The 14124-nt window shown below is 33.1% G+C and overlaps 1 protein-coding gene across 2 annotated transcripts in view; it reads right to left on the bottom strand.

Annotated features, from left to right (window-relative positions):
• The window catches only part of LOC133194105 (5-hydroxytryptamine receptor 1-like), a 104877-nt gene that overhangs the window by 45505 nt on the left and 45248 nt on the right, over positions 1-14124 (bottom strand). For both annotated transcript variants that reach the window (XM_061330079.1, XM_061330088.1), the window contains exon 2: positions 686-724. The gene's annotated coding sequence lies outside the window, so the exon portion shown is untranslated. The remainder of the gene's footprint in view (positions 1-685; positions 725-14124) is intronic.

Raw genomic sequence — 14124 nt, 5'->3', positions numbered from 1 at the left:
ACCGATACTTTTTAATAAAATATTGTTCTTGTGGGCCGTAGATTTGTCGATCAGCTTGAACCCATAACATTTTCCGATAATGTCGTCATTTATCTTACATCAACTGAAATAAAATCCTTTTTCAAATTTAAAAATCGCACAAAGTTAAAATTTAATCTTTATAATGTTTTTCTTTTTTTCAAGTACATGCCTGTATCGAGGTGGTGGTTTTTAGTCTACGTTAACTCCTTGCTTATAACATTTCCTTAGCAAAAATTTTTTTCAAGACTTAATAATACTCATAAAAATCGTTGCATGTTTTGAGTAATTGAAAAAAATTTCAGATCTTCAAATAGTTGGGTATAGCAACAAATATACAATTAGAAAGAAAACGATACTTTGTCGACAAGCTGCATGACTTTCATTACGTATTTATCAATTTTTCCCCTTTAAAAGATATTAAAACCAATAAATCTGTCAGAAAACTTACAGCATTTCGTTATTTATGTACATGTAGTAGAAAACCATAATAGACGTATATAAAACAAAAACAACAACAAACAACAAATACAAACAAATACAAATTGAATAAATTAAAACCAAAAAAAAATTAAATAACTACTTGTATTTGCTCACTGATTACAAGATAAATTTTGTTGCTTATTTTATCAGAGAAACTCTTAACTGTTCTGAAAGCTGTACTCACCTTATTGGGATGTTTTAATTCCTTTGCATTCAAATCCAACTGTAAAAAAAAAAAAAGAATCTCAGTGAGACATTTTCACGTTTACACCAAAAACTGTTTCAATATCACAGACAAAGCAAGTCTTTGATTTGCCAAAAACAAAAGGAAAGTGTCATGAAAATTATGGGCCAGGGGCAAAAATGAACAGGATACATCTAAAATCAAACCAAGCCCCACTTGTTCTGAGAGCCGTGATTTCGTTAATATTCAAAACTGGTGATGCTATAGTGTTTGCCTGGAATCGATACCGAAAAGAAATTGATCATCGGGGCAAAGGACTTTGAATGAAACTTACACTCTGTCTTGAATCAACTATCCACACAATGCCAAGGAATAGCATTCATTTGCTTTTTGTGATTTCATAAAAAATAACGGGGTATATAATTAAGTTTCATAGCAATTACAGAATGAGGGGAGGAAGTAGTAGACATTGCTTCATGGCGTCAATTAGATTCGTCATTTTATAAATCGCATGGAAGTAGCATCACATGATGAAGAAGACTATTTCTTTTGCTGCCAGTGAAGGTATTTGGTCAGAGATCGATTTCGAATTTCCGGAAGACTTCAGCTTTAGGATATTGACTTTAGTATGCAATGATAATAGGAATTAGAAATCAAAAACAAGAAAACTGCCAAAAGCAATTAAGAAGATAACCACTTTATTGGTACGTATTAAATATCCACATGGTGCATAGACAATTAGTGCTATATATATATATATATATATATATATATATATATATATATATATATATATATATATATATATATATATATATATGTTGGATTTTAGATTTTACTACATGTACATGATGGGTGTAATCAAGGCTTGTATAAAATCTAAATCGACATGTGGAATTATCTCCTTTACCCAATTTGAAGCCTCGATGCGTTTTCTTTTATCAAATTTGCTGTTTAATAAAGTGTCATCATAAATCTGCTAGCCTGAGGGTTTGACAATTCTGAATCCCTATTTGGAGTCATCGATCTTACTCACCGTTTATTTCAGCTAATTATAGAACATTATTGTGTTTTTATACATGTATATTTAAAATAAAGAAAACTATCCAATACGAATAGAGATTTTTTTACAGCATGCATCCCAAGAATTTGAAGAAATATATTTCATTTTTCATTAACATTACATGTTTTGGCAAATATGAGGCATAATTTGAGAAAATGTCAACACAATTAATACCAATATCACGACTCCCTCTCAGATTTATAATTAATGTTCATATCTTATTGAATTAGACACATACTACAAGTAATACATAAGAATTACAAAAGTGAAATAATACATGGGATAAAAGGAGGGGGGAATAGTAGTACTTAAAATGCATGTGACATAGGGATAATACACATGTGCATGTGACAAACGGATAATACGTGTTGCTTTGAGAGGGAAAACATGTGACAAAAAGAATACATATGACAAAAGTGACAATAGGGGAAATATACATGCGATGGCGGAGGAAAAAAGTGGGGGGGAAACATGAAAGAAAAACAGACAAAAGGGTAAAAAAGGGGGAAATGCATCTACAAACGGTTTAAAAGTTTTTTAAAAAAACATTTGGAAAAATGATAAAAAAGGAGAGATAATAGAGAGGTTGAGATTTCATACGTGTACGTGTACGGGTACGTCTAGTAGGGGAATTCCTTAAATTTCTTGCGTATTACGTCATCAGTTTTGGTGTTGATAAGCTTTCTACACGTTCCTACAACTTGTAAAAAGGCATCTACACGTAGGTGTAAACTTGTAGCTTTTTCAATAAAAAAACTAGTCAATTTATGTGTGAAAATGTTATTGTTGTTAATTATTTAGGATGTTAAATTTCATGGACACTTATTTTAACCATGTTTTGTTCACTAACTCAAGTCAAACTAATGTCACAAAACTACTAAATAGTTGAAACAGAGACACCGATTACCGTCTACACGTTCATGTTACACAACAGACAAATTACAAAAAACGCATACATGTTCATGTACGTCAAAGTTTGTGCACACGTACACGTACAAGTTTAAAATCTCAACCTCTCTGTTACAAAGCAATACATATAGCAATAGGGAATATATGTGGCCAAATAAAAAACATCCCTCATGTATTATTTTTGTCGTATGCATTCTCTCCCCCTTTGTAACGGAGTAAATTCTTGTGACAGAAAAGGGAAAATGACAAAGAAAAAAAAGGCCAATGGGCCATATCGCTCACCTGAGCACTTTGGCTAGGAAAAAGCAGAAATAAGTTCAGTATTAAAAAGTTTTAATATAAAAGTGGTCCAGACCAGCCCTGAGGGCGGGGGGGGGGGGGATGATTTGAACAAATTTGAATCTACGCTAACTGAGGATACTTCCATATTTCTTTGACTAATAATGGCTTTCGAACATTTTTTCCTATGAGTTTGATCTTCTATTGTGGCCCCGATGTACCTCTGGGGTCATGAACAAACTTGAACCTACACTACCTGAAGATGCTTTTATGCAGATATGACTAATTATAGCTTTGCTCTTCTTGAGAAGAAGATTTTAGTACAAATCTCTTTTCTGCTTGAACTTTCAGTAAGGCGTGACAATCTCGGCGATACATAATTAGCGTCTCTCAAATGGTGACCTAGATTCTCATTGGTTAAGAAATTAATAACATTAGCAACTTTAGATTGTTGTTAACAAACAATGAGATGACATAAGCCACATCTCTTTACTGTAAGAAACGATGTAATTGGTTCTTTGCGTCACTCGTTGACGTCTGAATCATTTTTATCCCATATGTATTTCACCCGTGAATAAAAAGCTGTGTAAATTTCAGTGTTGATGAGCTAATCTGGCAATCCATGAGAATCTAGGCCACTATTTGAGAGACGATAATTATGTATAGCCGAGAATGTCACGCCTTATTGAAAGTTCAAGCAGAAAAGATATTTGTACTAAAAGATTTTTCCTATGTATTCCTATGTAAAATTTTTATAAATCATTGTGGCCTCGAACTACCCGCAGGGTCATGATTTGAACAAATTTGAATCTACTCTGCCTGTGAATGCTTCCATAATAAATATGAAAAATGATGGCTTTACTATTTTTGATCATGAAAAGAAGATTTTTTAAAGATTTTATCGATGTATTCCTATGTAAAACTTTCATTGCTCATTGTGGCCCTATCCTAACCATGTTCAGGGGTCTTGATTTGAACAAACTTGAATGCACACTTCTTGAGTATGTTTCCACATTATTTTCATCTTGGTTCTTCAGAAAAAAGATTTTTAAAAGACTCCAATGATTTTCCACTAATTCGTAATATCATTATCTCTCCTTGGAAGAAGGCGTGGACCTTCGCTTGGACAAAATTGAATTCCCTTTATCCAAGAATACTCTGTGGCAAGTTTGGTTAAAATTGGTCCAGTGCTTTCATGAGAAGAAGTCGAAAATGTGAAAAGTTTACAGAAGGACAGACAGACGGACGCTGGACAAAATGTGATCAGAAAATCTCATTTGAGCCTTCGGCTCATGTGAGCTAAAAAGTGATAAAATTAAATCACTTGTGATAAAAGAGAAGAAATGCATGTGATTAGAAGCAAAACAAGGTGATACAAGGAATAAATAATTCCGAAATGTGAAGAAAATACATGTAGCAACAGCGGGAAACGCGTTATGCTATTTTTTTTTCTATTGCCATGAAAGAAAGTTTTCCTACATATACAAGTAGTTAAAAAACCGGTCTTAATATATTTGTCTGAATTCATACAAGGAAAATTCAATTTTGGCCTATTAGATTTTATTTTTCACTGTAAAAAGTAGAATTTAGCCGAAACTGAATATAAAAGTCAGAAATAATAGTCATGTTTAACACGAAATGAACTGTAAAAGACAATGACTTGATAATCAATAAATGACCCCCAGACTTTTTACCAGTGAAATGACAGGAAATCAGTTTTCGCTATCTCTTAACAATACATGACAGGTACATCAAAAATACATCTAATATCATTTATCTTTACAAGTACCCTTACGCTGATAAAATGGTAGTGAAGAGTTGCAGAGGCGTTTGGGTGCGAGTGTTCCCTCCCAAGAAAACGCTACCAAATGCAATGATAAAGAAAATGTTCACTTTTTGTAGAAAATTATGTAACGAAGGTATTGAATTCCAGTCGTTATAAATATTTACTCAAATTATGCTCATTGAAACACGATACAAAACTCTTCAAACCGCACAAGATGAGATGTAATGTGAATAAACTCAATACTCAAAAGCAAACTTTGGTCCGTGGCTTGTTATTGTGTTAATGTTTTCTCAGCTCTTCGCATTCTAACGTCAACTGATTAAGACGAGATAAATCGTAAAATTTAAGAAGGAATTAATCAGAGGACATATCTCTCCAAGACAACAAGGGGGAAATCCTGCAGGAATAGCGGAAGAAGCAGGGATGGAGGAAAATGACAAATTGGATAACTTTTAATTCAATGTGTCATCAGAAATAGTATTTATTCTCTCTTTAAAGACAAGCTTGATTTCACTTGAAATTTATTGCCACATTATTGATTTTTTTTAATCTTAACTTAATGTTAATTCTAGAGATACCAAAGGAAGTGATGAATTCTTCAGCTAAAAGGATAATTATTGTTCCATGATAAATTGTAAATGCATTTATTTCCTTACAGTAATCCCAAGTTCTGCATACAATTACCCTGTTCACGTATGGATAAATATAGGAAACAGGGTTGAATTCGAGATTGGGACTCGGATAAAATTAGATTTGGTGGATAAATTATAACTATGCAGACAAACGAGTTATCACTTACGGTATGACCTTTTATGCTGTAGCATATATATTGTTCATGGACAAAGCACAAAATCGCTACATATGTCACCTAACAGAAGCTGCTGTCATAATACACAATCAGACATTGCCTTAGACCACGGGACTTTGTCTGACATTAAGACGGCCTTTATTAGTCGAGGTAATAAGATGGATGGTGGGGAGTATCGGGCCTTGCTTGAGGGATAATGTCACAGAAGGAATGCTCCCTCCAAGTTATATTAATAGATCTGAATTTACAGATGAAGTGTTTATAAAGTATATATATTGAACACATTTTACGTCAAATCACACGGCACTCTCTACCACCGGCTCATACATGTACATTCACCCTGTCGTTGGTTTATGTATATCACAGTGATTACCAAGAGAAATAGTGCGTTTGTTTTAATTCATTATGATTAAATGTCTTCGCTAATGTTTGCCCTTTAAGGTAGACATTTACTGAGTAGATCTGGAACTATTAGTTTAATTTGAAATAATCCTTGGAATATCATGTATTTCTTCACGTTATGTCAAAAATCTTGACGCGGGTCGAACAGATAGGAACGAACGAACGACAACTCTGCAAGGTAGATTGATCATACTGACCATTTGACATGGAAAATGTCACAGAAAGAATATTTGTTTATTTAAATTTACGGGTACATAACTATTATGGCAGTAGTACTTCCACTTTACAAAAGATGCAAAACACAATGGTTCCAATTCTTATCGAAACTTCAAACGTATTAAAATGCCTGATAGATAGCTGTTCTGCAACAAGTTGGAAGTACCAATTTATGAAAGGGAGAAATTATTCAATTTTGAATCAAGATCTTTCTCAAATTAAAGTTGTTTTTTTTTTTTACAAATCAATGTAGATCATTTACGTTTACTTACCTTCAACAGCTCGATCGATTGTGTTTAAATTCTATTCAAAATGAAATATTTGCCGACACCTGATTATTAGTATCAAACACGCAGCAAGCAAGACAAATTGCTTTTTTCAGCCCCTTGAACTTTAAAGCGATGCTCTTCATTCCATAGAAAACCGACGTTTTCTCTCTCCTTTGAATAAGCAATAAACGATTATGTCTTTTGAAAGCAAAATAAAATATGAATCGGTAAAAAGTGGTTTAAGGTTTTATCATCTTGATTGACAACTCTATTAACCGTCTATTATGGTAGACAGGAGATTTGAAATTGAACAACTAGATCAATTTCAATGTTAGGTTTAAGCTTCTCATGAAATGTTTACGTTGACTTCTGTATAAGCAATGAATCAACATGGCCAGGACACTTCCGCAATCTCAATACATTATATAAACGTTTAAAATTTGTTTCAAATTATTTTCGACAGAGTGCTTAAATTGATCATGTCGACAAGAAAGAAAACCGCCTCACATATATATAATTATAGTTATATTTCAAACGAAATACATGATCTGACAGATGTTTTTTTGTTTGGATATGATTTTTATCCAGTTATGTACATATGGGTTATATATTTTCTATATCCCTGAGCCTTTGGATAAAAAGCACATCTTATTACAAAAACAGCGAAGTTGCATGTTTATTTTTCTTTAATTATTTTTTTAACACTATTTTTACATCTATATTTCTCTTTACCTTCCCCGGCTATTTCTCCCAACACGTAAACAATATTAAATCACTAAAATATACTCCCTATTGAAATTAGGAAATTTAAATGCCTTTGTAATGTAAAACCTTGTATAACACCGATTTATTAATTAATTATGACATCATTCCTGTATTAACAAATGCAAATATATTTCTTTGTTAACAAATTAAAGGCGTTGGGATACAAAGTGGGGGGAAATATATGCATTCAATGACTGACACTCTCTGAATAAAGGGATAAACATGCGTTAATATATACATGTGTGTAACAGAAATCAACTACCATTAAATTTTTTTTTCCGACTCCAGAAATAATCCCTTTTTTTTTATATATGTTGCAATGAAATTGCATTATAAAGAAAATTTGTACAGTATTTCACTTTATATTATAGAGGTATCCATGCATTCTCAACATAGGAACTCGAGTTTCTCTAACTTAGCGAATATGCATGCATAACTTTGATCTATTTTTAACTGAGTTTTAAAAAATTAATCTTTTGTGTGTGTGTTAAATACACTAAGTCAGTGACATGCATTTAAAAAGTTGTGAAAAATTTTAATTAAATTGTACTGAGTGGTCTAGCCGAGTCATGGTGATGATCACGTATGATTCAAATCGAATTCGGTGAATATACATCCTATATTTTTTTTACCCTAGCAAGCCTTAACGAGTTTGAAATGATCCCACCGATATCATTGTTTGGAGATGTATTTTAGAACACTTTATGTTCTGTACCCCCGCGTGGATACAGTTTCCTGCTAAGAAAAGACATAAATGATTGAATTCAATCCGATAGGGTTTCACAAAATTGTCCCAGGCAAGGACTTACCTTAGACTCTAGCTATATTTAGAGTTGCCCTTGCCTATCATGTTTGCGCTAAATTGTGGTCTGCATTCCCAATGTTATCCTTTAAATGGTTTCTATAGGTCAGTGACCGATAAATTATACCTCTATTTTAATGAGAAAAAGTCTGAAATATACGATATATCCATTACATATCATATCTCTGTTACCCGAGTATTCCTCGCAGATTGTCAAAAAGAAAATGGTCTTACCTTTAAAAGTAAAAGTACGATGTAGTTCTAGACCAAGTTCAATTATCGTTAATACAAGCGTTATTTCAAAGACCTCATGCTTTTGATATAATGATTATTTTAATATATATGTGTTTGTTATTAAGCAAAATAGAAAAGGAAAGTTAGACAAGTTGGGGTTAATATAGAAGGCTATAAGTATAGCCAAGTACATAATATCCTTATGGATTTAGTGCAGGTTACACGTTTCCAGAAGTTCTCGCCTACCTTTTACTATTCCGCCATACACAACAGTCACTAGAATATCCACATAAAATCAACAAAAATTCGTTCTAAAGTTCAGTAATCCTATTTTAATTTTAACTGTAACATGTTTAAAGTACGATGTGCGCAACACTGGACAGGTATCGATAACATTGCACAGACCTGTTCTAAATTTGTGTCCATTGTCTTTGACTGTTATTTAACTGCACCAGATAATCTGATTTAACTGATATTATTGTATCCATATTATACTGACACAACACGTGTGATTTCTTTATGTCGTGTATAAATGAGGAAATTCTTTATTTGAATTTCTACCTTCATGTGCACATGTATATGGAAAGCCAACGGGTTCAAAATTCTAACTCTGTAATTCTTAAAACGTACACATGGACAGCCTTATTTCTAAAGTGTAAATCATAATTTCATAATTGTCAATTGTTCAATCACAAGGCATTACATATGAAAATATTACAGACGTTTTTCACTACAATATGCACCTTTCATGCCTGGCCTACGCATTAAAAAATATGGATAGGTCTTAGCATAATGTAACCTTGCATAATTTACAAATCACGAAAGTTCAATTTACATTTCACAAGTTAACAAATCGCAAGTCTACAAAATACACGTGAACATTGTTACACTTGCAAAGTTATCCTAAATAGTTATAATTTACAATTATGATAGAATAATTGACAAATTATGAAATGATGATTTATAATATAAAAATTCAGGTTTACATGTTTACATTTTAAGAATTACAGATTTGGAATTTTTAACCTGTTGGCTTTCCATACATGTAGTCTAGTTCAGTGAAGTTTACTCGTTCAAGCCAACGTATATGGTACATGGGTGACAAAAAAATCATATTACAGACATTTACATAGGAACGAAATTTCTGGGTCAAAAATGAGCTAAAGCATTAAATTCTGAAATAAAGTGGTGTCCATCTCTTATTTGTATACTACTGCATAATATACAATATATTTTTGTCCTTGAGTCCAATTCCACCTGCGTATGGAAGGTGGGGACTTTTTGATATAAATTTTACAATTAGTTAGTATTGAATATTATCTTTCAATTACATGTATAAGAATTGAATGCAATACATGAATAATGAATAGAAAACCTTATTGATAAACGTGTATACATGTAAAAGTATAGTGATCAGTGTTAAAATATTAATTTCTGTAATTTTTTCCTATAAATATATCCTTGTAGCGAACATTATCTACAGTACCCGAGTATGAGTAAGAACTAATTGATTTTGAATCAGGAAGAAGAGGTCCAAAGGCCTAAATGGTTACCTGAGTATAATACGCCCTATTAATTATAACAGGTGAATAATCCAAGGGAAATAACTTCTCTCAAAGCAGGATAAAAGTTTCCCTACATGTTCAAAAAAGCCATGTCCCAGTACCAATTTCCCTAACCCAGTGGTCATTGATTTCACAAAACACCTTTGCTAATTACATAAAGGTACTATGAGCGAGCTCACAAAATAATAATACACACCCCGCTGCCATTTTAAGTGTCTATTTGCAAAGTTTTAAATGTGACCTTGAACTTTTCAATATGACGTATGTTTTAAAAATGATAAATTCTCAGGAGATAGGTTATTTTTGAGTAAAATATGGACATCCAAAGTTTATCCACTAGGAAATCATAGACATGTTATGAATTTTACAATTTTTAGGCCAGTGACCCTAAACTGTTCACAATGACCTTGGGTAAAGATCATGACACACTCTCATGTCATGAAGACTCTTTGTACTTAGATTGAGCTTCCAGTGATTCTTCATTACAAAGTTATAGCCAGGACAAGAATTTTCATACTTTTTCTGACAGTGACCTTGAACATCCCAAAATAAAATTAGGTTAAGATCAAACCAAACCTGCAGGTCATAAACAAATCTCCATTACAAAGTTATAGCTCGGAGAAAATTTTTATAATTTTTCTTCCAGAGACCTTAAATTTGCCGGAATGACCTTGAGTCAAGGTCAGGACACATCCTCAGGTTATACAAAATTTTTGTAATTAATATAAGCTTCCAATGATTCTCCATTGCAAAGTTATATTCCACACAAGAATTTTATCATTTTTCTGCCAGTGACCTTGAACATACCGGAATGACCTAGGATCAAGGTCATGACACACCCTAATTGTCATAAGCAATTTTTGTAACGATTACTTGTACTAGCTTCCAATGATTCTTCATTGCAAAGTTATATCCCACACAGAATTTTATAATTTTTCTGCCAGTGATGACGGAATGACCTAGGATCAAGGTCAAGACACACCCTCATGTCATAAGCAATCTGTATTAAATAGGAGCTTCAAATGATTCTCCATTACAAAGTTATGTCCAGGACAAGAAAGCAAGGACAGACGGACAGCACGACTTGCAGACAGATGGACAAGGTAATTCCTATATAACCCCCTCCCCCAACTTCGTTTGCAGGGGTATAACTTTGTATATCTGATTAATCTGATTAACCTGCTAGATGCCCAGAAGCAGAAAAGAATATTTCCAAAACTAATGCATTTCACTTAACGATCAATACAGCCCTGCCTTAAAATCAGAACCCTTGTTCCAGGGGCCATGTATTTCACAATTTAAGTAGAGACACCCTTGCTCATCATAACCATTCACTTAGTTTGTCTACTAAATACTCAGGAGCAGAGAAAAAGACTTTCAAAGAATTAATGCATTTTCACGACATGATCAATGAAGCCCCTACCTAGCACAAGAACCCCTGACCCAGGGGGCCATGTAGTTTACAATTTTGGTGGAAGGCTGGATGTTATTATAATCGTACTAACAGTCTGACTGCTTGATGTCCAGGAGTAAAGAAGAAGATTTTTGAAGATTATATTAATTTCGATGGCTTAGGCCCCACTACTCAGGTCCACGGGAAGCAAGGACCATGAAAGTCACAATTTTTGTCCCCCTTCGCCCATAGATGCTACATGTATGTACCAAAATTGGTTGAAATTGCTTCAGCGGTTTCAGAAAAGAAGTTGAAAATGTTCAAATGTTTACGGACGCCTGACGACGGACAAAAACAGATTGCAATTTAGGTCACATGACCAAAAAATTTAAGAGTCCAGGTAAATAAAAATATTCTGAAACTCCCAGTCTTCTTTACATGCGTTACAACATGATACCTAAAGCATTTCGGGTTCGTCAAAATATTGTCCGAATATTTTCAATAAGTCCGGATTCTCAAGTGTTTTGACAATCATCAGTTGGAGAAACATTACTATTTTTATATTTGATACCCGACTATTTTCAAAGTAGTATTCAATGTATATACATGTACATTATGCCGAAAAAAAATGAGGTCATCTCTGGACAATGAAACTGCACGTGACCGTAGTCAATTAACTGGATACGAAATTACAACCAGTAGTCTCTGACGAGACTGTAGCTCTATAATAATAAAAAGGCTATCCAAGTAAAGTCTATTTGTGTAAAAAGTTTCACCAGAATAAAACTGTAGGAGGAATAGCGTTTTAAAAAATTTTAAAGAAAGAAAATGGGCGTACTTGGCGTGCGATCTCTAGGAATCATGCGTACGAAACATTTGTGGTTTAAATGTCCACGATTTGGTCGGCTGACCAGAAGTGGACAGACTTTACAAAGTAACTGTTTAGATTTACATTGAAATAGCTTTCGAATTTGAAGTATTTTAGTCCACTGATCTTAATAGTGACGATAACAGTTAATTGATACTTCACATAAATAATAAACACCTAACAAGATAATAGGGTATGGTATATGAAATGAAGTTTCAGTAGGTTTGAAAAATTACTTTCGCTCCCCGTGCAACTGAAATTTATCTTTTTTAAAACTTATAAATCAATAAATAAAACTCAACTGATAAACGACTTGATTGTTTGTATAAAAAAAAATTCAAACAAAAATAAAAAAATGCTCCATGCGAGGATCGAACCAAAAACTTCTCGACTCCTTAGTGCGCTGGACTGGTAACGCATACTACTAAGCTATCATCGCTATACAATTACAGTGGAATTTAAGATGACAAAGAAGCAACTCATGTACACATTGGTATTTTTTTGGAAAAAGTTCATTTTTTATAATCTTTGGGTCTTCTCTCCATTTTTTACAAATGTTTGTTCGTTTCTTTGAATACAATTGCACACAAATGTTTTTTTAAAATCGTGGAGAGATGCCCCAGAGATAGCAAATTTTCTGAAAAACGTGTTTTAAAAATGTAACATTTTGTACCAGAATGACTCATCTAACCATGTTTCAAGCTATTTTTAAGGAAACCAAAACACTCTATAGGGAAAATATTTTCCTTTCCTATTTCACGGGAACATAATACATCAAAAGAATGTTAAAATTTAATTTTACAGTTCAATAAAGTTTTCACTTTTCAAGTGCGCCCAGATTCCTGCCGAATGTCAATCAAAAGCGCCCTCGTTCTTACCACTTTTATAAACCATTGCAACATCGTTTGTCAAAATCAAAATTCCATACACAGAATTATGTATCTTAGTATAGTCTACTCATGTACCAAGACTTATTGAAATTGGTCCAAAAATGTAAGAGGAGTAGTGTTTCGAAAGAATTTCAAAGAAATTTCTATTTTTAGTAACCAGGGCATCAACGTTTGTTTAAATCAAAAACCGATATACGGAATTATGTGATCTTAGTGTAATCAACTTACATTTCTCTTGCTTTCTGTTTATTACAGACTCAAAAACAGAATTGTGAGGTTGAAAGGTTACACTTTGTAAGTATCGTGAAAACCAATAGGCATAATATCATTTAATTTTTCATTATAACCAGAAAGAAGAATCCATCGGAGTTTAAAAATAGCACTGAAGCACTGCGTTAAAACTTTCCTTATAGGCTTATAAAATAAAATAAAACTTGAATAAAATAGTTTTTGCATATTGTCTATAATTAACAGAACTTTCCATTTTCAAAAAAGAAATAGATCCTGAGCACTCTGTTTTCCTTAAATTTAACTAATGAGATATCCTTATATTATGCACTAAATCTTTTACCGGATAATGATTAATTGCAATGACATAGTATCTCCATTAAACAGAGGATATAGGACAAAACTTAAGCGGGTCACTGTCACAGAAAAAAAACACATTATGTTTCCCTAGCCCCACAAAACACCTAAGTAACCATTTTTTTTATACGCTAGATAAAAAGATTACCTGTTTATGGCAATGATATTAAATTGGTCAATTACTTCGTTTAAAACAACCCAGTTAAGTTTACGACATTTGGTATAAATTGGATTAAATTGTCCGTAGAACGATTCCCTGACAACCAATTCTAGACATTAGGGATAAATTATAAAAGAGATTTAATCTCTGTCATCAGTAGAACATCTCCGGACTGTTTTCTACGACAGATAAGATGACAGGAAATGAAGGGAAGCTTCACGTACTGATGACGTAACACGTCATCGCCATACACCTACAAAACCCCGTACTATAGTATTCAAATGCATGGATGAGTGGAAGTTACGTATAAAATTAAGAATTTTGCTTGCACTATGTTTCTTGTTTGTTTGTTGTTTAACATCCCTCTCGAGAATTTTTCACTCATATGAAGAGGCCACCACTTGGCTGTGGAGAGCTGCAAATTTTGACCTATACTTGGCACTTA

Source organism: Saccostrea echinata, unplaced genomic scaffold, assembly GCF_033153115.1.
Source record: "Saccostrea echinata isolate AGI-Se365-2 ecotype Australia unplaced genomic scaffold, CSIRO_AGI_Sech_v1 ptg000001l, whole genome shotgun sequence".
In the NCBI taxonomy this organism is placed as follows: Eukaryota; Metazoa; Mollusca; class Bivalvia; order Ostreida; family Ostreidae; genus Saccostrea; species Saccostrea echinata.
Note: the sequence above shows the minus strand (reverse complement) of the source record. Positions and strands in the feature narration are given on the sequence as shown.